This window comes from Triturus cristatus, chromosome 10, assembly GCF_964204655.1.
Source record: "Triturus cristatus chromosome 10, aTriCri1.1, whole genome shotgun sequence".
Lineage (NCBI taxonomy): Eukaryota > Metazoa > Chordata > Amphibia > Caudata > Salamandridae > Triturus > Triturus cristatus.
Window position 1 is genome coordinate 655,457,707 of NC_140593.1, and position 24,265 is coordinate 655,481,971.

Sequence of the window (24,265 nt, forward strand, 5' to 3'; positions counted from 1 at the left end):
TGAAGTTGGTGATCTGGTAATGTGTTAGGGTTCTGAGATATGTTTTTGTGTGATGGTCATGAGGTGCACCATGCTATCTGTGTGCCATCACAATGTCTGTGCAAATAATCATTGGTAGTGTGTGTTCATTTCCTTTGGAGACATTGTCCCAAGGAGTGCTCCTTCCTCTGTGGCACAATTGTTGTGCTGACCTGTGTCCACATTTCCTTTGTTGGTGACGGATCCCTTCAACAATGGCCATGCCTGCTCACCGCTGTCTCCTGCTGAATCGTCTGTGCCATCCTTGCTAGTCACTGTACTTGTGTTTTGGGTATGTAGGAATGGCATCAGGGACAAATTGTCCCTTTTCAGCACTATGCAAGTGTGTAATCACGGCCTAACACACAAATGGTACGTGTTATGCAGGGTATTTGGGCACCTGACTCACAATTGTGGGCATTGTATCTAGTGGCATTGAACCCTATTCCTTCCATGAGAGACAACATCTTGGTGGCTGGACCAGCACCTGGACATTCCTATCAGTCCTGGGATGTGCGTGACAGTGTGTGTTACCTTTGGCTATCTTAGTTTTGTATGCAGTTACATGACTATACAGTCTTGTGGCATGAAATCGGGGTGTGCATTGTGCTGCATCCGCCATGGGTGGGTATGCATGTGTTATATGTCCTCACACCCACATGTGGTGTGTCATGCAGTGTGTGAAAGACATCCATCCTCCTGGGAGTGTGGCATTGCTGGGAGTCCTCTGCACCCGCCCCTCATATGTCTGGACACTGCTGGAAGTGATATGCACCCACCCCTCATATCTCTGTCCACTGCTGGTAGTGATATGCACCCACCCCCATTTGTCTGGACACTGCTGGGAGTCATATGCACCCAGCCCTCATATCTCTGTCCACTGCTGGTAGTGATATGCACCCACCCCCATATGTCTGGACACTGCTGGTAGTGATATGCACCCACCCCCATATGTCTGGACACTGCTGGTAGTGATATGCACCCACCCCTCATATCTCTGTCCACTGCTGGTAGTGATATGCACCCACCCCCATATGTCTGGACACTGCTGGGAGTCATATGCACCCACCCCCATATCTCTGTCCACTGCTGGGAGTCATATGCGCCCACCCCTCATATCTCTGTCCACTGCTGGGAGTCATATGCACCCACCCCTCATATCTCTGTCCGCTGCTGGTAGTGATATGCACCCACCCCCATATGTCTGGACACTGCTGGGAGTCATATGCACCCACCCCTCATATCTCTGTCCACTGCTGGTAGTGATATGCACCCAACCCCATATGTCTGGACACTGCTGGTAGTGATATGCACCCACCCCCATATGTCTGGAAACTGCTGGTAGTGATATGCACCCACCTCTCATATCTCTGTCCACTGCTGGTAGTGATATGCACCCACCCCCATATGTCTGGACACTGCTGGGAGTCATATGCACCCATCCCCATATCTCTGTCCACTGCTGGGAGTCATATGAACCCACCCCTCATATCTCTGTCCACTGCTGGGAGTCATATGCACCCACCCCTCATATCTCTGTCCACTGCTGGTAGTGATATGCACCCACCCCCATATGTCTGGACACTGCTGGTAGTGATATGCACCCACCCCCATATGTCTGGACACTGCTGGTAGTGATATGCACCCACCCCTCATATCTCTGTCCACTGCTGGTAGTGATATGCACCCACCCCTCATATCTCTGTCCACTGCTGGGAGTCATAGGCACCCACCCCTCATATCTCTGTCCACTGCTGGGAGTCATATGCACCCACCCCCATATGTCTGGACACTGCTGGTAGTGATATGCACCCACCCCCATATGTCTGGACACTGCTGGTAGTGATATGCACCCACTCCCATATGTCTGGTCACTGCTGGTAGTGATATGCACCCACCCCCATATGTCTGGACACTGCTGGTAATGATATGCACCCACCCCTCATATCTCTGTCCACTGCTGGTAGTGATATGCACCCGCCCCCATATGTCTGGACACTGCTGGTAGTGATATGCACCCACCCCTGTATGTCTGGACACTGCTGATAGTGATATGCACCCACCCCCAAATGTCTGGACACTGCTGGTAGTCATATGCACCCACCCCCATATGTCTGGACACTGCTTGGAGTCATATGCACCCACCCCCATATGTCTGGACACTGCTGGTAGTGATATGCACCCACCCCCAGATGTCTGTCCACTGCTGGTAGTGATATGCACCCACCCCCATATGTCTGGACACTGCTGGGAGTCATATGCACCCACCCCTCATATCTCTGTCCACTGCTGGGAGTCATATGCACCCACCCCTCATATCTCTGTCCACTCCTGGGATTCATATGCACCCACCCCTCATATCTCTGTCCACTGCTGGTGGTGATATGCACCCACCCCCATATGTCTGGATTCTGCTGGTAGTGATATGCACCCACCCCCATATGTCTGGACACTGCTGGTAGTGATATGCACCCACCCCTCATATCTCTGTCCACTGCTGGTGGTGATATGCACCCATCCCTCATATCTCTGTCCACTGCTGGGAGTCATATGCACCCACCCCTCATATCTCTGTCCTCTGCTGGGAGTCATATGCACCCACCCCCATATGTCTGGACACTGCTGGTAGTGATATGCACCCACCCCCATATGTCTGGACACTGCTGGTAGTGATATGCACCCACCCCCATATGTCTGTTCACTGCTGGTAGTGATATGCACCCACCCCCATTTGTCTGGACACTGCTGGTAGTGATATGCACACCCCTCATATCTCTGTCCACTGCTGGTAGTGATATGCACCCACCCCCATATGTCTGGACACTGCTGGGAGTCATATGCACCCACCCCCATATGTCTGGACACTGCTGGGAGTCAAATGCACCCACACCCATTTGTCTGGACACTGCTGGTAGTGATATACACCCACCCCCATATGTCTGTCCACTGCTGGTAGTGATATGCACCCACCCCCATATGTCTGGACACTGCTGGGAGTCATATGCACCCACCCCTCATATCTCTGTCCACTGCTGGGAGTCATATGCACCCACCCACGCACCCCCTTGGAGCCGTACACTGCTGGCCTGGACCTACACACACACCAATATGATGTTGACATGCTGGGCCAGTTCTCTAAGCCCACATTCATGGCGTGTGTACGCCTCGTATCCAAAAAGTACTGATGCCATAGGGGTACGTGTGGTACCGACCGTACCCACGCATGAATGCGTGGGTACGGTCCGTACCTGAGTTGTAATGGTGCCGTAGGGGTACGTGTGGTATGCACCGTACCCACGCATTCATGCATGGGTACGGTCCGTACCACTGTTGTGTCAGTGCCGTAGCGGTACGTGTGGTACGCACCGTACCCACACATTCATGCGTGGGTATGGTCCGTACCACTGTTGTGATGGTGCCGTAGGGGTACATGTGGTACGCACCGTACCCACGCATTTATGCATGGGTACGGTCTGTACCACTGTTGTAATGGTGCCGTAGGGGTACGTGTGGTACGCACCGTACACATCCACTTCCGTTGTTGCGGTACGCAGGTGTTGCTGGACAAGCCCCCCAAAGTGACCAGAGCCTGGTGGTAATGTATGGCCTACATATTATAAGTTTTGGTTTGTGCATGGGGTATGTTTCCTGCCCCTCACCCACCCCCCTGGCCCCTGGGTGTTGTTCTCACCTTCTGTGGCGTGTGCGTCGGGTGCGGTGCACCAGATTGTAGGCCAAGAGGACCGGGATGACACGTACGATGGGGTTCATGGCGTGTACGTCATGTACCGGGGCTCCGTTGCGTAGCGGTTCGCATCAAACTCTGCTTTTCCGGCTGTGTTTGACTCCCGTAAAAAAAGGGCCGTACGGAGTGACGTAGGGACGAATCGTACTTGCTGGGCCAGAAACCGCTGCCTGAATACGTCCGGACGTCGCGTACAAGCTGTTCCGTGTCAGAATCGTAGGTATTTTTTCCACATACGGTCTTTTGTACGATTCGTACGGAAATAGGCTTTCTGTACGAATCGTACTTCCTAGGTTGTAGGGACAGTTTACCGGGTGCGAGTCGTACGGAGAAAACGCTCCATACGATGATTCGTAGGTCCTTTTTACAGGATCGGAATCGACCCCTTAATGTGAGTCTCTTTGAAAGTGAAACCATGGATATTATCATTTTGACGGATCCTTAAAAAAAAAGTTCTAAGGCAAGATTAAAAAGAAACAGAGAAAGTGGACAACCTTGTCTAACACCTCTGCCAAGCGGAAAATAGGAAGATATACCACCATTTGCACAAACAGCCGCTCTCGGATTAGAATACAAAATAGAAATCAAAGCAGTAATTCGTGGGCCGAGGCCAAATCATTTAAGTGCATGAAAAAGATAAGGCCATTCAACTCTGTCGAATGCTTTCTCTGTATCTAGTGCTATTGCAGCTAATGAGTGTGAAGTGTGGGAGGCTTTGGACAGGACATCAAAAAATAAACGGGTGTTGTCTGTAATGAGTCGTCCCTTGACAAAACCAGACTGTTCTGTTCCTAAGAGATCAGGTAGGCGAAATTCCAGACGTAAGGCGAGGGCTTTTGAAAACATTTTATAATCAATATTAACCAAAGAAATAGGTCGATAGTTTTTACAGTAGTGTGGATCCTTACTATCTTTAGGTATGAGGCAAATAAGTGCGTCAGAAAAAGAGCCAAAAGACCCGCCTGATTGTAAGAAAGCAGTTATGAGAGCATGTAGTTTGGGAATCAGTAAATGTGCAAAATGAGTGAAGAATTCGACAGTAAAACCATCTGGGCCAGGTGCTTTGTCCTTTTTAAGTGTGCATAAAGCAGTAAGAAGTTCCACTTGTGTAAGGTCTAATTCTAAAAGTGAAAGATCTGGGCGTAAAGCAGAAGTGTGGTGAATGTTAGAAAAGAAGTGAGCAGTAGAATGGTCAGAGGAAGGGGTTTCGGATGCATATAATGTTTTGTAAAATTGAAGAAATCCGTTTAGGATATCCTCATCTTTGAACTTCAATGTATGGTTATGATCAAAAATAGATTCTATATTAAGTTTATTATGCTTAACCTTCAAATAATTAGCTAAAAGTTTACCAGCTTTATTCTGGCCACCATAAAATTTTGCACTGGACTGCAGCAAGAAGTTAGAGGCCTTATTAGTTGTATCCTTGTTAAATTGAAATTTTGCATTTATAAGTTCAGATAAACAGAGTTGTGATTTAGAGGAATAATAAGAGTGCTCCAATCTCTTTATTTTGGCCAAAAGGGCGTTGGTGATTTCTTGTGCCTTTTTCTGCTTCCTAGATACATATTGAATAATAAAATCCCTAGCGGACGCATTGAAAGCATCCCAGATTACATGAAAAGGCAAAGTATCTGATTGATTAAGGAGGAAATATTCATTAAAAAAGGAAACAAAAGATGATGTCAATGTGGCGTCCAAAAGAAGAGCATTGTTAAAACGCCATTTTCGAGAAAGATTAGGTTTCTGCAAAACATCCAGTTGAATAGTAACAGGAGCATGACCAGATATTAGAATGGATCCAATATCTGCCGCTACCAAAGATTGCGATATGTTATGGGATATAAAAAAATTGTCTAGTCGTGATTGGGTATGATGAGTCGGAGAGAAGTAAGAATATTCCCTCAGTGTAGGGTTAAAAAAGCCTCCAAGCATCTATAAGCTTATGTTGATTAATGGTATGTATGAGGAATTTATATGATTTACGAGAAACATTGGGGATTGGCGAATTTCGATCTAAAAAAGGGTCAAGTACTTCATTACAATCTCCTGCAAGAATAAAATTATCATCAAAACCTTGTGTGAGCCATTGGGCCAGGGAAGTCCAGAAGGAAGGATCTCTAGCTGTGGGTGCATAAATGTTCAACAAAGAGACTGGAGCACCACCCACCATTAACTTAACAAGTAACCATCTACCATCCTTGTCTGCACATTGTGATAAGACTTTGATAGGAAGGGATTTGCGACATAGGGTAATAACTCCATTACGTTTGCCATCACCCGGGGGAAAAAAAAACTTCCCCACCCAAGCTCTCTTTAATTTAACAGATTCCTCAGCCGTTAAGTGAGATTCTTGTAAATATGCAATATCCGCTCCCAATTTGGCCAGATGAGCTAAAACTCTGTCTTTTAATAGGGGAATGTAAACCTCTAACATTCCACGAAATAAGTTTCAATGACATAAAACAAAACTGTAGATAAGTGATAAACAACAATTGCAGCAACTCTTTAAACAAGTCAAACAGCACCAAACTTTAAACCAAATGTATAGAAAGCAAATCAAATGAGAGGAACAGTGAAGGGAAGAAGAAAAGAAATAGAAATGAATAAACAACATTTGAAGTGTAGAAGAGGAGCATAGAAAGAAGAGTCTTGTAAAGGTTGAAGGACAACGAAGGAGAGCTGTCAAGGCAAAGATAAGGTACAAAAGAAGTAACGCAATGCAAAAGACATAAAAACATAAGACAATTAAAGACTTACATGTAGTCCAAGACAAACGAGAGGTGGAGGGGTGTGAGGCCACACGGAACAATGACGTGTCCAGGACCCAAGCGGGAATGCGGGAGGAAGGGCGGAACCAACGCACAGATGAACATGAGGACAAGAGTGACGCGAAAACATAACCTGTAAGGAGAAAAAGGAGGTTAGCTAGATTAATGGAACACTATTAATGGAAACATGCGTAAGTACCAAATGGTAATAAGTCTAAAACACGCAATAAGAACAAGTGCATCTCAAAATCCAAATGTCTATTTAGTACGCGATGAAGACGTGTCCATAGAATCAGCATTGTACGAATATAGGAAACTTTTCAATTTTACTGGGTCATCATAGGAAGTGGTTTTGTTGTTAATAGTCACTTTAAGGGATGAAAAAGGCCATATCGTGCGCCTATAGAACGGAGCTGTGGTCTCAGTGAAAGAAATTCTTTGCGACGATCAGAGGTTGATTTGGCATAGTCTTGAGAAAAGAATAAGGAACTCCCTGACCAAGTGATGCGATTCATTGCCCTAGCCGCAGATAAAATTTTGAGCAGGTCAGTGTACTCCAAAAAATATAGGATCACTCCTCTCGGTCTCTTTGCAATAGAGGATGACGAAAGAGGTGATAACGGACCCAACCGATGAGCTCTCTGAATATTGAGGGAAGTATCATCCGGTAATTTGAGAATCTTTGGGATGAAGGACTTAAAGAAGGCAATTGGGTCCGACCATAAACGCGAAGATTATTTCTCCTATTCCTATTTTCCAAATTTTCAATTTGCTTATGGAACATGGAGACTTGAGAACATACGGAATCCACTTTAGAAGTAGAAGAATTTAAGGAATCAACATTTTGTTCTAATGCTGTGACACGATCCTCCACACTTGACCATCGATCAGTGAGAGTCTGCGGCTTGGAATTAGTTTCTTCAACAAAAGAACGCAAGGCCCGGATTTCTTTGAGCAGCAAGTCCATTGTGACCGAGTCAGATTGTTTGGGAGGAGAAGGAGGATCTTTCTTTAACCGCTTACTTGGCGCCTTGGTAGTTCCAGAGGAGAGCGTTGAATTAGATGTCGACCCGCAATTAGACAAAGTGCTCGACGAGTCCTTCATGGAGAGACAACTGTAGCGGGTACTAGTATGAATTAGAAATTTGCGCGTTGAAGGTTTGGATTGAGAAAGGCCCCTAGTCAGTCATCCCATAAGTGAAAACAAAGCCGTAGATGGAAGATCAGTAAAAATGAAGTGTCAAGTTGCAATACCTCAGTATTCAATTCCTCAGTAGGATGGAACAAAACATGTATACAAAAGGTGTAACCAAAAGTAATTATCTCAGCTATGGGAGCATGTCGTAACTGGTGGCAGAAAAATAATAAGAGACCACAAGGTGTAGACTATAATGGCGTATCCAACATAGGGTAGCACAAGTTATGCGGGCCAGCTTTATGTCATGGAGAGGAGTAGGCATCCACGGACAGCAGCACCACCTTCGTTTGGTTCACAAGCGCCATGCAAAACAGGTAAGCAGTCACCATAGAGAATGCCAGCAAAAAGTTTGGCAATGTAAATAATAAAGCTCCAATAATGCAGTTCAGCTTGTGGCCTGAGAGAACAAAGCGAATAGTACAGTATGGGCAGCACTGAGGTAAAGATTTTTCAAATAAGGCTTCAAAGCATAGCAACCCATAAAGCATCAAAAAGCAGGGGGAAAAAAAAGAAAAAATGATGCCCTGAAGCGTTTCTTAAAAAATGCAGGAGTAATAGGCAGTACGCATTATGACTGGCATGTGAGGAGCGCTCCGTTAGCGAGCGCACACAAGATGGCGGCCGTCAGTGTTACAAAGCCGCGCCTCAGCCCGCAAGAAAAAGGAGAATAAAAGCTCCCACAAGCCATCAATCACCATGTGCACGGATCTCTGCAGCACCGCATAACCTCCGCTAGCTGCTCCTCAAGTTCCGCGTCCAAAATCTCCGATGGTGTCGCGTGCGAGCCGCCTCTGCCTCCACCGACACGGGAGAGCTACAGACTTGCCGCCATCTTCGTCGGGTGCTAGCCATGCCCCCCCAATTTCCTTTATTTGAGAATGACGGGTTTGGTTCAGATTCTTCTCTATGACTGTGCCTGAGAGGGGAGGAAAATTGTGTAGTTGGTCCAGTCCTAGATCTAGACCAGAGTGGCCCATATGTAGACTGCAGTCTATGGCCATCCCATATACTTTCTCATCGATACAGGTGCTACCCGGTCCACTGTTAGAACAGTGGAAGTCCCAGACCAACCTCTCTCAGGGAAAACTATCCAAGTTGTAGGAGTTACAAATAAACATATCCTATATCTAGTTTCAGAGAAAGTCCCAGCACAAATAGGCTTATTCAAAGATAAACACCAATATCTCCTTTATGAATCAAGTCCTGTAAACCTATTGGGACCAGATTTGTTGGGTAAGTTTAATTGCACCATTTATTGTCCACTGGATGGTGTAAGCCTTTCAGACCCATGATGAGGATGTTGATTTAAAAATGATCAAACAACATGCTGAATAGGGATGTTCCCTTTGCTAACCATTAGCAAATTACCCGAGGATTGGCATTTTACAGGGAAAGACATCAGGCTTATTAAAGGTGATGAATCAGTCAAAATCACCAAGAAAGCAAATTAAGTTTATCCCAGAACACCACCATATAATTTGAACCCAGAAACAATTGCAGGAATAAAATCAGTAATAGATGAAATGCTACAGAAAGGGATCTCGAGAGATCTAATTGGAAGTCCATGGAACGCTCCAATTATGGGATTACAGAAGCCCAATCAGAAATTTGGAATAGTGCAGGATTTAAGAAAGGTGAATGGAATAGTAGTTCCTTGTTGTCTCGTGGTACTGAATCCAGCCGCCATATAATTTAAAATCCCATTTACTCTCGAGTGGTTTATAGTCATTGATTTGTTCCAGGCTTTCTTCTCAATGCCATTGCACGAGGAAAGCCAGTTTCTATTTTCCTTTGTGTTCCAGCAGAAAGTATTCACATTGTTTTGTGTCCCACAAGGGTATATAGAAAGTCCCCTATTTTCAATCAGATTCTGAAAAGAAATATGGAAACCCTGTAAATGTAATACAATTCTGTTCTTGTTCAGTATATAGATAACTTACTTGTGGCATTCAAAACACAAGATGAGTTTAACCCCTTCAGCGCGGCGCGGATTACGGAACCGCTCCGTCACAAGCATCGAAAGGGTTAAACATGATACCATTGCACTCTTGAATCACCTGTCTGAGAATGGACACAATGTGCCTCCAGGGAAACTACTGTACTGTCAAAAAGAGGTTCAATATCTGGGACAAATAATTTTGAATGGAGCTAGGAAGATGTCTCCAAAAGAAAAGAGTGGAAGTGATCTTACAGATGAATCCACCTCAAACTCAAAAGGAAGTCAGAATGTTTTGGGGAATGGTTGACTACTGCAGGCAGTGGGTACCAAACTTTTCCTTGACAGTCAAATCTCTACTGAGGTTGACACACAAAGATTTGTCCGATCCGCTTCCATGGGACAACAAATGTACAAAGGTGTTCCTAGAGTTGAAAGAGAAATTATGCCATGCCGAGGTGTTAGGGATGCCTGATTATACAAAAAATAATTCATATTGTTTTGCAGTGAGAGAGATGGGTGCGCTCTCTCAGTTCTGACATAGATGCATGGAGTGGCTCGATAGCCCATTGCTTATTTTCTACTACCCTTGACTCTGTAGCCACAGGTCTTCCCTGTTTCCTTAAAGCAGTAGCCCCTGGTCAGTACTAGTTTGGAAAAGAGTGAGAACATAGTGAAAAGAAACACTTTAACTGTCATAGTCCCATTCTCTGTGGAGTCATTACTAACAAGAACAAAGACCCAGTATTTGACCCACAACAGATTGGCCAAATACGAGCACATCATACTTTCTTCAGAAAATATCACCATGAAAAGGTGTGCTTACTGAACCCTTCAACACTGTTACCTGTAAATTATGATGATAATTGTGATGAAATGGAACATGATTGCCTGGATGTCACAGAATTATGCACCAAACGCCAAACTGATATTAAGAATGAACCCCTGATTGAGCCCGATAAAGTATTGTTAGTGGATGGCTCATGTTTGAGAAGAAATGATGGCATACTAAGAGCAGCATATGCTGTGTGCATTAAACGATGTTGTTGAGGCTTCATGGCTTCAAAAAGTGTTATCTGCCCAAGTTGTCAAACTGATTGCTCTTACACGAGCTTGCAGTTTAACTGCACAAATGAGAGTCACCATATTCTCTGTTAGCTAATACGGATTTGGTGTTGTCCATGATTTTGGGCTATTGTTGTCCCAGAGATGGTTTCTTACCTCCTCAGATACACCAAACAACAACAAACTTATGTCAAGGACCTGTTGGAAGCTCTCCAGCTACCCAAAGAAATTGTTGTTTGAAAATTCTAGGCTCAACAAAGTGGAAGTGGATATGTTGCCATGGGCAACCGATATGCTTACTAAGTTGTTAGATATTATGTTTTGTTGGCCTGTTCATTTAATAAGAGTTTCACATGTGAATCCGTGGAAGAAATTTCTTTAACAATGTTGATGAAAGTAACACATGGGATGAACTGAAACATTTGCATGAAAATGTGTCAGAAGCAGAAAAAACGGTTGAGTAAAAGAAGGATGTGAGAAAAATGCAAATGACATTTAGATGTCAGCTGATGGGGGACCTGTATTGCCAGACAGCTTGTTGTTTCCAATGATACAACATTCCCAAAGATATACACACTAGGAAAGGGATACAATGGTGAGACTTTTCAAGCAGAGTTGGTACCCCAGATTTTTAATGTTGGCAGAGGAGATTTGCCATAGGTGTATAACATGTCTGCAATTGAATGCAGGAAAGGGAACAGACGTCACACTAACACAAATAGGGAGATCAGGTGGTCCCTTCAACAAGATTCAGATGGATTTTCCAGAGATGCCTATAAATAACTGGTTGAGGTATGTCCTGGTGAGTGTGTGTATCTTCTTAAGGTGGGTGGAAGCTTCCCCAACTAGATGAAACAACAGTTTAAATGTAGCAAAGCTGTTATTATGGGAATTAATACCCAGGTTCTGCATGCTGATTTCTCTAAAAACCTCGACCAGCGCGATCTCACTCTCATTAAGCAGAAATTCTGAAAACCTCTTCCGGTGCACTGTCAACTCCTACTCACGTTTCTACAGGAATGCTATGCACAGATGAAAGGTCCCCAACCTCTCCTGGTCACCTACTGCACCCAACGGATTCAAAGTACTAACAGTAACCAGGGAAAGAAGGGAAAACAAGGAGGGAAATCAAAAGTCCCACAAAGCACCCCACTCTAGGACAGGACCAGTCAGCCAGGAGAAATCTCTGTCAACCAAAAGACAGAAAAGGTAAGTATAAAGGGAAATGCTAATCCTTAAAGTCTTCACAAAAATATGTGTAAGTCTAGACTACCTGGATAGTTCCCTTCTACCGTTAATACTGGTAAATGGTGTGAGTTAAGGGGTTTTCTTGTCTAAAAAGGTAAAAGGAAGAGTATGAATAAAGCGTTCTGGGTTTAGAAACAAGAAGACAAATATAAAGAGCACACTGAAACCCACCTATGGGCGTACGATGACTGGATTTGTAACTCCTAAAGTAAAGCCATCATAAAGTATATGTGATACGATATAAAAACTATATGAAGTCCACCATAACATCAGGAAGACCTAACATGAATTCCTATGCTTTCAGGAATACTCTTGGATTAAACAAATGCTGGAAACAACCAGATCTCCAAAGACGCGGTTTTCATATCATATGAGCAATAAAGCTCATTTTAAAAGAAATTGTAAGTTCAGCGCCAAAAGCGATGTTACAGTAAAAATTAATGCAGCTTTCTTGTTTTCTTTTCCTTTTCTTGTTGCAGCGGATACTATTCTGCCATCACAAGGAGCCGGGGACTACTGCTGGTGCATAGGGGAGTAATGCAGGAAGGCTGCCAAAAAACTACGGATGGGGACCAGAAGACCACGAGACAAAGACACGATGAAGAAGGGAGCAGGACGCCGGTAGACCGATGCAGGATTCGATGGACAGAGGACACTGAAGTTCAGGTAAGGACCCAGAAAAGGGAACTCTATCCCGAAGATGGAACGTGAAGCATCTCTGTTCAGGATTAGCGAGGCTTTAGGCTCATTTGCCGGTACCCGCGCATGTGTGGTAGCGGGACTGGCCATTTTAGTAGTTCGCCAGGCAGAGCGAGTCCAGCAGGCATGACACGCACTTCCTGAAGAGATCTCACCGACTCCAACTTGTCATGCATCAAATTCTCAGTACTGGCAACAACATCTCATGCACAGTTCTCACAAAACAGCAGACAAACATACTTAGTGTATGCCACACTAAGACTGCCCGTAGGCTTATCCCGGGATCTTAGGCCTCGACGGACCTGTACTCAATTAGGCCTCGACGGACCTAATTCAATAAAACATAGACATACAATTTTCACATATGACAATTTTCTGTGATCCCAAGTCCATTTTAATCTTTTCGTCAATGTCAAAATTCCATCACTTGTCAAAACCTTTCTATTTTCTTACATTAATATAAAAACCCCAACACACTTTTAATCATGGCTCGTCATATCCTAACTTAATTAGTCAACCTAACCATCTGACAAGCTACCAAAAAACTTATGCAGCGGAAAGCTGGGCGGAATTTCACTTGATATGTAATTCACCTTTCCTCTCTGGGCCCATAACATAACACTCAACAACCGTCGATCTTTTATGCTAAGAGGGACTTGGGTATTTAGAGAACGTGAGGCAAATCCTTATGAAGACCTGGAATTAAAAAATACCACAAATCATGCTGACAACATATAACCTTTACTTCACATATTTCTATTTATAAACTTGCGACAAAAAGGTTCACACCAAGAATGACTCAAATACGATATTATATGCACAGGTGAACCATTTATCTATGCCTCAATTTGAATGGTCGGGAACATAAATCACATAATAATCAGATTTAAAAGAAACCATTTCGTACAATTAGTCACACATTGTCATACAGATTTAACAGGATAAACATTTGCTAGTTACCTAGAAAGGAGATGAGAGAGAGAACATTTGGAAAAATCAAGTTTCAGCATTTAGGTTATACAAGCCAATTATGCAGAGTCGAAGCGCAATAAGTCCATAAACTCTTCAGCCGAAGAGTTATACCTGAACACTTTACCAGCCGGCAAAGTACAGGTTTGAGTCAGTTTGGAAAGTTCAGTTCAAATGGGTTTGGCATAAGGAAAGAAAATCAGAGTTCAATCCGACAGCATGCCAGGCAGGAAAATTGAAAATGACAACCAACAGCCCATGACTCCTCCTCCAAGGGGGCAATTATACTTTCAAAAGTTCCCAGTTTACGCCCACAAAGTATTCTTTCCATTATACGATATGGTTTCCATTGGTTGTCCACAATGAGCTACATATGGTGTGATCAATACCTCACTAAGGCGCGCCTAAGGCAAACCTGTATGCACCCGTCCGCGACCCGACCGCGGCCAGCACCAGGAACCCTGGATCTCCGGGACCACACCATTACAACTCCGCTGCACTCCACACACTCAACCCCGGAAGACACACCGACTGCGAAAGATCCTCGCCCAACACCACCCATGGACAGTTCTCGTGCAGACTTTGCCACAGATCCTTCACCACGACCAAACCACCACAACCGCATATGGCCCGCATGATGCATGCACTGCTGAAACCCTGACATGCATTCTCCTCAATGTACGTACCCTGCACCCACATGCTGTAGAGATCTGGGACCTGATCGACACCTTCTCGCCCGACGTTGCCTTCTTCACAGAAACCTGCACCAACGCCACGTCCGGCCTCGACATCGCCACGGCCATCACCGACGGCTACAAGATCCAGAGAAAGGACCGCCCCCACCGCCCAGGAGGAGGAATCGACATCGCACACAAGACCCCCTCCGACTATCCACATCCAGCACGAGCGACCTCCACTCCAACACAGAACACCTCCACTTCCAGATACAGAAAAGCCCCAGGACCACACTATGCAGCACCCTCATCTACATACCGCCGGCACCTCACAACCATTCCGCAACAACCATCGCTGAGCTCACCGCAACCCACGCCATCAACTCCACGGACTACTTCGGGACCCGAATTTCCACCTCAGCAACAGCAACGACCCCGACTCCACCACTCTCCTCGACAACCTCGGTCTAAAGCAGCTGGTCAACACGCCCACTCACAAAGCTGGACACACCCTCGACGCAATCTTCGCGGGAGGGACAAATATCCGCTTCAGCCACACCACCCAGCCCCCCTGGACAGACCCCCACTGCGTCCACTTCACCTTCAGCACCACTACCGCACCCAAGCCCCCCCGCGCCCGCCACAAAGGAACTGGAGCAAGGTCACAGAGGAACACCTCAACACCAACCTCCTCCAAGACCCTCCCAGCACCACCACAACCGACACCAACTCCTCAGCCATACAATTTTACCACCTGATCTCGCGCTGTGCCGACAAGCTTGCACCCCTCCGCCACCCCGCCAAACAACGCCCTCTGAAGGCCGCCTGGTTCACCAAAGAACTACAAGAAGCCAGAAGCTCCTGCAGACGCTGTCAGGCTCTGACTTAGTAGTGCACCTACCTCAATAAGACTGAAGGTGGCAGTAGAACTACAAATCCCAGGAGGCTATCCTTCTGGGAGGGATCGGAACTAATAAACCACGTACAACGCAGGGAGCGTTGTACGTGATTCTTGTTGTCGGTGGAAATCTTGGATGCAGAGCGGCTGCTCTGCACATTGCTGATCGAACCGCTAATTCATGTGCTCTCGTTCCACGGAGCGAACGACTCTTCCTGGTCCTGTGACTGGGGCCCACAAGTGGGGTCGTCTGGTTTTCGCCTCGTTCCGCTCGGACGAGCGAGAACTGTCTGTATATCGTGTTTCCCTGGTCCGCGGCGGCGGGGAAAAGGCTATCTGCATCGCTCGCGGCTCCTGTGGTGTTCTCTGCGTGTCAGCACCAGCAGTTCCGAGCCATGATTTCCATCTGCGGCTGCGGCGGAAAGAACCGGCCGAGAATGAAATGGTATCCGTGTGTTTACGGACTCTCCAGGTGAAACTGGGAGGAATTACCGGCTGATTTTATTTTTTCTGTTGGTTGCCGAAGATAAGGCTTGCCTGGGAGTTACGTGGTGGAGAGTGCCAGGAACAATATTGGAGGTACCACTTTTCTGTTACAGGGTGATTTTGGGAATACTGTGAAACGCGACTCTAGCCTGCATTTCCTGAGCAGGTTCTATCAATATCCAGTCTGGAGGCCCTGAAGGGAAGCGTGTTCTGGGTGCTCGTAGTGCTTTGACTGTATGGACTCCCCGTCAGAGGGTTATGTTACATATCTGCTTCCTGGAGATGGCCTTTCTTTTCTTTTGTTTACAAGGGTGTGTGGTATAGGGTATGTATGCGGACTAGATGTTTTTCTGTTTCTATTCGCTGAAAAGGGTGTAGCGCTAACTGGCTGTGTTTGGTTTTCTAGATGTTTGTACATCGTTCCCAGCGGTGAGAGAGGAATCTTACTAGACAGAGGAAGTACAGCAGACAGGGAAGATACTTGGCAGGTACGGGAGTGGTATTAGCGAGAATATATGAGTGTAGTCAGACTTGTATTTGATACTAATTGTATGTCATTTTGTTACAGGTCTCCCTTTTCCCACGCTGCACCTACCCTAACCCTTTCCCTCGCTTGATCGCCTCAATACTCTGGATATATTCTAGTCAGAGTTTGGGGATGTCAGGAGGTGGACCCCTTTGAGCATCACCCAGATCCTGAGGAGGACTAGTGTTCGTGTCAGAATCACGTACCCATGAAAGACTCTCCTCCCGGTCTGGGCCATTCACAAAGATGGCTACACTAGATGATGTGTTACAAGGTTTGGCTGCGGTTCAGCAGGAATTGGTTGCGTCCCGGGCTGAAACAGCGGCTCTAAGAGAGAGGGTGGATAGACAGGCTAGGAATCCTTTTGACGCCTCAGCAGGTACCCCACAGATACAGGTGACTGTTCCACCGCGCATACCTTTGGCCAGTCCGGAGAAGTATGCAGGCGATCCACTAAAGATCCAAACTTTTCTTACTCAGATAACTCTTCATTTTTCCTGCAAACCATCATCGTTCCCTACTAACCTTTCTAGGGTGGCTTTTGCCATCTCGTATCTGACAGGGGTTGCCGCCAATTGGGCGGTTCCTTTGGTTAGAAACGATGACGCCTTGCTTACCGATTGGGTAGCATTCAGGAGAGAATTCGAGAGGGTGTTTGACCGCAGGGCCACCACACTTAGCGCAGATAGAGAATTGTTGGAACTACGCCAGGGTAAGAAGGATCTGGTTACCTACATGACGGCCTTTAACCGTTGAAATCGCATGGCCAGAGGAGAAAAGAATGTCTCTGTACTACCAGGGATTAAGGGATGAGTTGAAGGACGTGTTGGCACAGAGAGATCCGCAACCTACCACATGCACCGACTTAATCAATCTCACGTTGCGGTTGGACCATAGACTAGCGGAGAGGGGAGGGTACCGTAGAAAAAAGGTGTGAGGACTATGGTCGGTATGAAGCAAGAAAGTCGTTCCTCTTACTCCTCGAGGGAACCCGGTCCTGAACCAATGGACGTGGGTGCTATTAGGCCCTCATTGTCAAAGACAGAGAGAGAGAATCGCCGGGCACAAGAACTCTGTATGTACTGTGGGAAGAAGGGCCACTTTGTGCGGGAATGCCCTCTGAAACCCAAGAAAAGGAATACGTTTTATGCGGGTAAGCAAGTGGCTATCATGTCAGTAGAGACCTCCGGTAAAGGAGACTCAATCAAGACGGAGCTACCCAAAGTGGAACCAGCCGAGAAGGAATGGAGACTGCCGTCTTTGGCGGTCACTGAGGAAAAAAGCACTGAATCTCATATAGTGCTGTCCATGATCCTTAGGACGGGACAACAACAACACCGGGTATGGACCATGATTGATTCAGGGGCCACAGAAACTTTATAGGTTGCGGTTTGGTACAGCGACTGGGGTTAACCAGGGTGCCTAACAACAAGCCAGAGAAAGTGTTAGCAGTAGACGGCACTCCTTTGAATTCCGGCCCCATTACAGAACGCACAGAGATGGTGGTATTGGTCCTCCAAGGAGATCCTCAGGATCACGTGGAGGACATGACACTAAACATAATCGAGGCCCCACAATACGAAGTTATCTTGGGTATACCATGGTTATGGCAACATAACCCTACCATGGATTGGAGACAAAAAAACATTTGTTTTAGCTCAACGGAATGCCTTGCTAAGTGCATGTAAAGTAATGACTCACAAACAGTGGCCCTAGCACAGATTTATCATGTGGCCACTGCAGCGGAGAAAGAGACCGAACTACCTGCAGAATACACCTTGTATCGGGAGGTATTCAGTGAAGTCAAGGCTGAGATCCTACCCCTACATCGCGAATATGATTGTCGCATAGACCTGGTAGATGGAGCCGTAATTCCATCATGCAGAGTCTATGCATTGTCAGAACCCGAAACCAAACATCTGCGTGAATACCTGGAAAAATGTAGTTCCATTGGCTTCATTCGTCCTTCTCGCTCTCCAGCCGCCTCTCCTCTTTTCTTTATAGCGAAGGCCAATGGCGAGTTAAGGACGTGTATCGATTATCGCATGTTGAACAAGAACACCGTGAGAAATCGATACCCGCTTCCACTCATCTCAGTATTTCTGGATCAGGTGAGGGAGGCCAATATCTACACCAGACTTGATCTGAGAGGGGCCTATCACCTGGTGCGGATTCGCGAGGGGGATGAGTGGAAAACTGCGTTTAAAACCCGGTAAGGGTTATTTGAATACTTGGTTATGCCGTTCGAGTTATGTAATGCCCCAGCGGCTTTCCAGTATTTCCTTAACGACGTGCTCAAGGAATACATAGACCGATTCGTAATAGTATACATAGATGACATCTTGGTCTTTTCAGTCTCTCCGGAACAACATGTTAGCCACGTACTCATGATCCTCAAAAGACTGCAAGAAAACAGTTTATACTGCAAGCTAAGCAAGTGCGAGTTTAGCATTACAGAAATCGAGTTTTTGGGAGTAAATTTGAGCCCTCTGGGATTTAGTATGGCTGAGAGAAAAGTGGAGGCAGTTCAGGATTGACCGGTTCCAAAAAGTGTGAGAGATGTGCAGTGCTTTTTGGGTTTCCCCAACTACTATCGGAGATTCATCTCTCACTTTTCTCAGCTGGCCTCTCCAGTGACTAGGTTGTTGAGGAAAGGAACGCCTTTCCTGTGGACCACCGAAGCTATGGAAGCTTTCACACAACTCAAAAAGGCATTCTGTACCGCTCCCATCCTGCGACACCCACAAACCGACGTTCCATTCATAGTGGAAGCTGACGCCTCTGATATTGCGGTTGGTGCGGTGTTGTCGCAAAGAGATAAGCACACAGGACAGCTACAACCAGTGGCTTTCCTTTCCAAAAAGTTGAACTCTGCTGAGACCAACTACACCGTGGCCGAAAAAGAACTATTGGCCATCAAGAAGGCCTTCCAAGAGTGGAGACATTACTTGTGGGGGGCCCAACATCCCATCACCGTTTACTCGGACCACAGGAATCTGCAGTTCAAGAAGACAGCTCGACATCTCTCACAGAGACAGATGCGGTTGATGCTGTTTTCCGCAGAATAGGATTTCTTGATCACCTTTCGTCCCAGATCGGACAAACAAGATAGCGGACTCCTTGTCAAGGCTAGGAGAGAGCGATGCGCCTCAACAAGATCTTCTGGAGGCGATCGTGGATCCCGAAAAGGTCCTGTGTGTGGTTACAGTGGAGAAATTCCTTGAACAGGTCACGAACAATCAGTCCCCAGATCAGTGGCGGCGATGGGCGGATCAAAACCCTCATCGAGTCCTCAAACATGGTGTTCCTTTGCACGATAATAAACTGTACCTGCCTACCCACGATCTCCGTTTGAAGGCTTTCAACTGGTGTCATGACGCAGTGCTGGCAGGTCATCCGGGACACAAGAAAACGCTACATCTAACCCAGTGTCATTTCTGGTGGGAAGGAATGGCTAAAGACCTAGGACAATGGGTGTCGCAATGTGAGACATGTGCGTGTGCAAAAGGGGAACAAAGTAAAGGCAAAGGGAGATTGATGCCATTGCCCACACCATCACAACCGTGGCAAACGATCAGTCTGGATTTCATCCTAGGCTTACCAAAGGACCAGGGGAACAATGCTATACTGGTTGTTATAGACAGTCTTACTAAAATGGGTCACTTTATTCCATGCAAGAACCTTCCCACGGCGGGACAGACAGCTCAGATGCTTTTATCTCATGTGGTTCGATTACACGGACTTCCTAGGGTCATTGTATCCGATAGAGAACCCCAGTTCGTTGCCGCTTCTGGCGTATGTGGTGTAAGGCACTTCATGTGGAAGCCGCTCTGTCCACCAGCTTGCATCCGCAAACCGATGGACAAACAGAGCGGTTGAATCAAACCCTAAAAAGTTCTTGCAGTGTTATTCTAAGGAAGCCACCGAATCCTGGGTCTCCTTGTTGAGGTTGGCCGAACTATTCTATAACAATACTTGGCACAGCTCTATCAAGGAAACACCGTTCAGAGCAAACAATGGATTTCATGCCACTACGCTGCCTCTGGTTAATCCAGGTGAAGTACAGACCCATCCGACGGTGATGGTACAAGTTGTATCTCTCCTGAGAATACACAAACGGATACAAGCAAACCTGGTTCAAGCCAAAAGACTCTACAAGAAATGGGCCGATCGTCATAGACAAGAGGGGCCTACGTATCAGGTGGGAGATCAGGTATGGCTATCCACGAAGAATATCCGCTTCCGGTGGCGCAGCATCTTTCATCCCCGGTTCATTGGTCCTTACACCATTGTTCGCAGGATCAACCCCGTGGCGTACAAACTGAAATTGCCAGCATCTTTGAGAATACACCCAGTGTTCCACTGCGGGCTATTGAAGCCAGCGAAGTGTGCGCGGTGCAGGGCGGCGCCTCCTGTGATGAGGGATGGGCAGCTGGAATATGAGGTGCGACGTATCCTGGATTCCCTATACCGCCAAGGTCGGTTGTGGTATCTTATCTCTTGGAAGGGGTACCCGTCTGAAGACGATTCATGGGAGCTGTGCACTGGTGTACAAGCTCCTCGCGCAGTTCGCCTTTTTTTTCCCGCAATCATGGGAAACCGGGTTCTAGGAGGTGCATGGGAGGAGGGCGTAATGTCAGGCTCTGACCGAGTAGTGCGCCTACCTCAATAAGACTGAAGGTGGCAGTAGAACTACATATCCCAGGAGGCTATCCTTCTGGGAGGGATCGGAACTAATAAACCACGTACAACGCAGGGAGCATTGTACGTGATTCTTGTTGTTGGTGGAAGTCCTGGATGCAGAGCGGCTGCTCAGCACATTGCTGATCGAACCGCTAATTCATGTGCTCTCGTTCCACGGAGCGAACGACTCTTCCTGGTCCTGTGACTGGGACCCACAGGTGGGGTCGTCTGGTTTTCGCCTTGTTCCGCTCGGACAAGCGAGAACTTTCTGTATATCGTGTTTCCCTGGTCCGCGGCGGCGGGGAAAAGGCTGTCTGCATCGCTCGAGGCTCCTGTGGTGTTCTCTGCGTGTCAGCACCAGCAGTTCCGAGCCTTGATTTCCGTCTGAGGCTGCGGCGGAAAGAACCGGCCGAGAATGAAATGGCATCTGTGTGTTTACGGACTCTCCAGGTAAAACACGGAGGAATTACCGGCTGATTTTACTTTTTCTGTTGGTTGCCGAAGATAAGGCTTGCCTGGGAGTTACGTGGTGGAGAGTGCCGGGAACAATATTGGAGGTACCACTTTTCTGTTACAGGGTGATTTTTGGAATACTGTGAAACGCGACTCTAGCCTGCATTTCCTGAGCAGGTTCTATCGATATCCAGTCTGGAGGCCCTGAAGGGAAGCGTGTTCTGGGTGCTCGTAGTACTTTGACTGTATGGACTCCCCGTCAGAGGGTTATGTTACATATCTGCTTCCTGGAGATGGTCTTTCTTTTCTTTTGTTTACAAGGGTGTGTGGTATAGGGTATGTATGCGGACTAGATGTTTTTCTGTTTCTATTCTCTGAAAAGGGTGATGTAGCACTAACTGGTTGTGTTTGGTTTTCTAGATGTTTGTATATCGTTCCCAGTGGTGAGAGAGGAATCTTACTGGACAGAGGAAGTACAGCAGACAGGGAAGATCCTTGGCAGGTACGGGAGAGGTATTAGCGAGAATATATGAGTGTAGTCAGACTTGTATTTGATACTAATTGTATGTCATTTTGTTACAGGTCTCCCTTTTCCCATGCTGCACCTACCCTAACCCTGTCCCTCGCTTGATTGCCTCAATTTGGGGGTGACTTTTGGAAGTTTCCTTTTATTTACCTGCGGTCCCGCTGCAAGTGCTTTCCTGTCCTCGCCGCTCCTGGGGTGCTGACGCTGTGGGTCTCCTCTGTCGGCGCCAGGTCCTTTGCGCCCGCGACAGAGGGAGACTACAGCTCCCAGGCTGCCTTGCGGACAACTTCCGTTCCTCTTCGCGCCCGGAGGCGCATAAAAGGCTAAGGCTCCCTCGGTGGAGCGGGGGTGACTTTTGGAAGTTTCCTTTTATTTACCTGCGGTCCCGCTGCAATTGCTTTTCTGTCCTCGCCGCTCCTGGGGTGCTGTCGCTGTGGGTCTCCTCTGTCGGCGCCAGGTCCTTTGCGCCCGCGACAGAGGGAGACTACAGCTCCCAGGCTGCCTTGCGGACAACTTCCGTTCCTCTTCGCGCCCGGAGGCGCATAAAAGGCTGAGGCTCCCTCGGTGGAGCGGGGGTGACTTTTGGAAGTTTCCTTTTATTTACCTGCGGTCCCGCTGCAAGTGCTTTCCTGTCCTCGCCGCTCCTGGGGTGCTGACGCTGTGGGTCTCCTCTGTCGGCGCCAGGTCCTTTGCGCCCGCGACAGAGGGAGACTACAGCTCCCAGGCTGCCTTGCGGACAACTTCCGTTCCTCTTCGCGCCCGGAGGCGCATAAAAGGCTGAGGCTCCCTCCGCGTCGCGGGACGTGCGCGGGCGACGCCGGGCTAAGCCCGGGCAAAGGGCGGGCCCTCTGTAGCCTTCAGGAGCCGAAGGAGGCCGGGCTGGGCTCACCCCCTTGACTTTAGTTCGTGCTGTTCTGAAAGTTGTTTGATTTTCTTGGGTTGTGATTATACCCTTTTATCTTTATTGTACGTTTCCCTACTGTGGTCTGACTATTAAGTTATATTGTTATGGCAGATTGTGCTAATAGGGGTACACTTGACGGTTACTTATTTAAAGTCACCACGAGTTTAGATCGTGAAGCTACACTTGCTGAATTAAGAGCAAGGCGTCGTAATTCTATTGAATTGATCAAAAGTACGCCTCCACTCACGACCCCTCAGTATGTGTCAACTTCCCCAGATGTGAGTGGCCTTTCCCCTAAAGATATTCCACTCCCTTCTGGTAATAATGATTCCATCGCATTGTCTCAAAATGTACATTTTGCTGAGACGTTGATTGATTTATCCCCAATTGTTCTAACCACACTCCCCAGTCAAACTGTGGAGCCAGCCGTCTTTAATGGGTCACTATTACAAGCTAGCAAGTCCCCACCCCACAAGGCTAACCTATCTAGGCAATTTAAATCTATGGGCCCATTGCCTAATAAACGGAGAAAGATAGACTCTGATTTGTCAAGGAATAAAAAAACAAAACGTAGCCGCAATCTCGGTGTGGCATCCACTGACAAAGACCCTACATACTGTACAGCCAATACATCTACTCCTGGCAGGCCTACATCCTGTCTTTTAAATGATATAAATGTTACAGAGTTAATGGGTAATATAGATCAGTTATTGAAAACTCTGCTGACACCCGTTGTTGAGAGTTTAAAATCAATTGAAAAAAGGTTGGAGAAAGTAGAACTCCTAATGAATAGTAAAATGGAATCAACTGTGGGTTCTTGTAAATCATATATAGCACCTCTTGTTGGTCCAGGTTCTGCTGAAGTACTCTATACTGCTCCTCCTTCTGAGACCAATTCCCAAACCCACCCGAGCACCAGCAATATAACCTGCACTAATGCAGGTGGTACCATAACTTCCAATTTAATGCAACCGATTATTTCAAATAACAACAGTGATCATTTGGGAGATAATGTCCTGTCGCAAAAAGGCCCAATGACTGACAGGAAAGGTTATAAGCTAGCTGCTATCTCTAATCCACGAGGAGCTTCTTTTATTAACCTGCCACCAGAAGCTGTCCCTCTTGTGGTAGTCCTTGCGGGTGTTCCTGCTCTAAAAGACGGCACAACAGAGGGATATTTACAGTTAAAAAATAAGGTGATCCACTGGCTTGCCCAGAACCGCCCTCTTCCCTCATATATCAACGGGGAAATTTTACATGTTCGGCGCTTATCTTGGCTGGGAAATACACAAAAAAACATAAATGGGGATATTATTTTAATCAATTTCAGGGACCCTAGAGCCGTCAGTCATATCCTTAATTGGCATACTAATTACACGAGGTCTTTTATTACTACTTGGGAACTAACCCATTTTTATCCCAGAAATCAAATTGTTCCCAATATTAACTATGGTGTTCAACTTTCT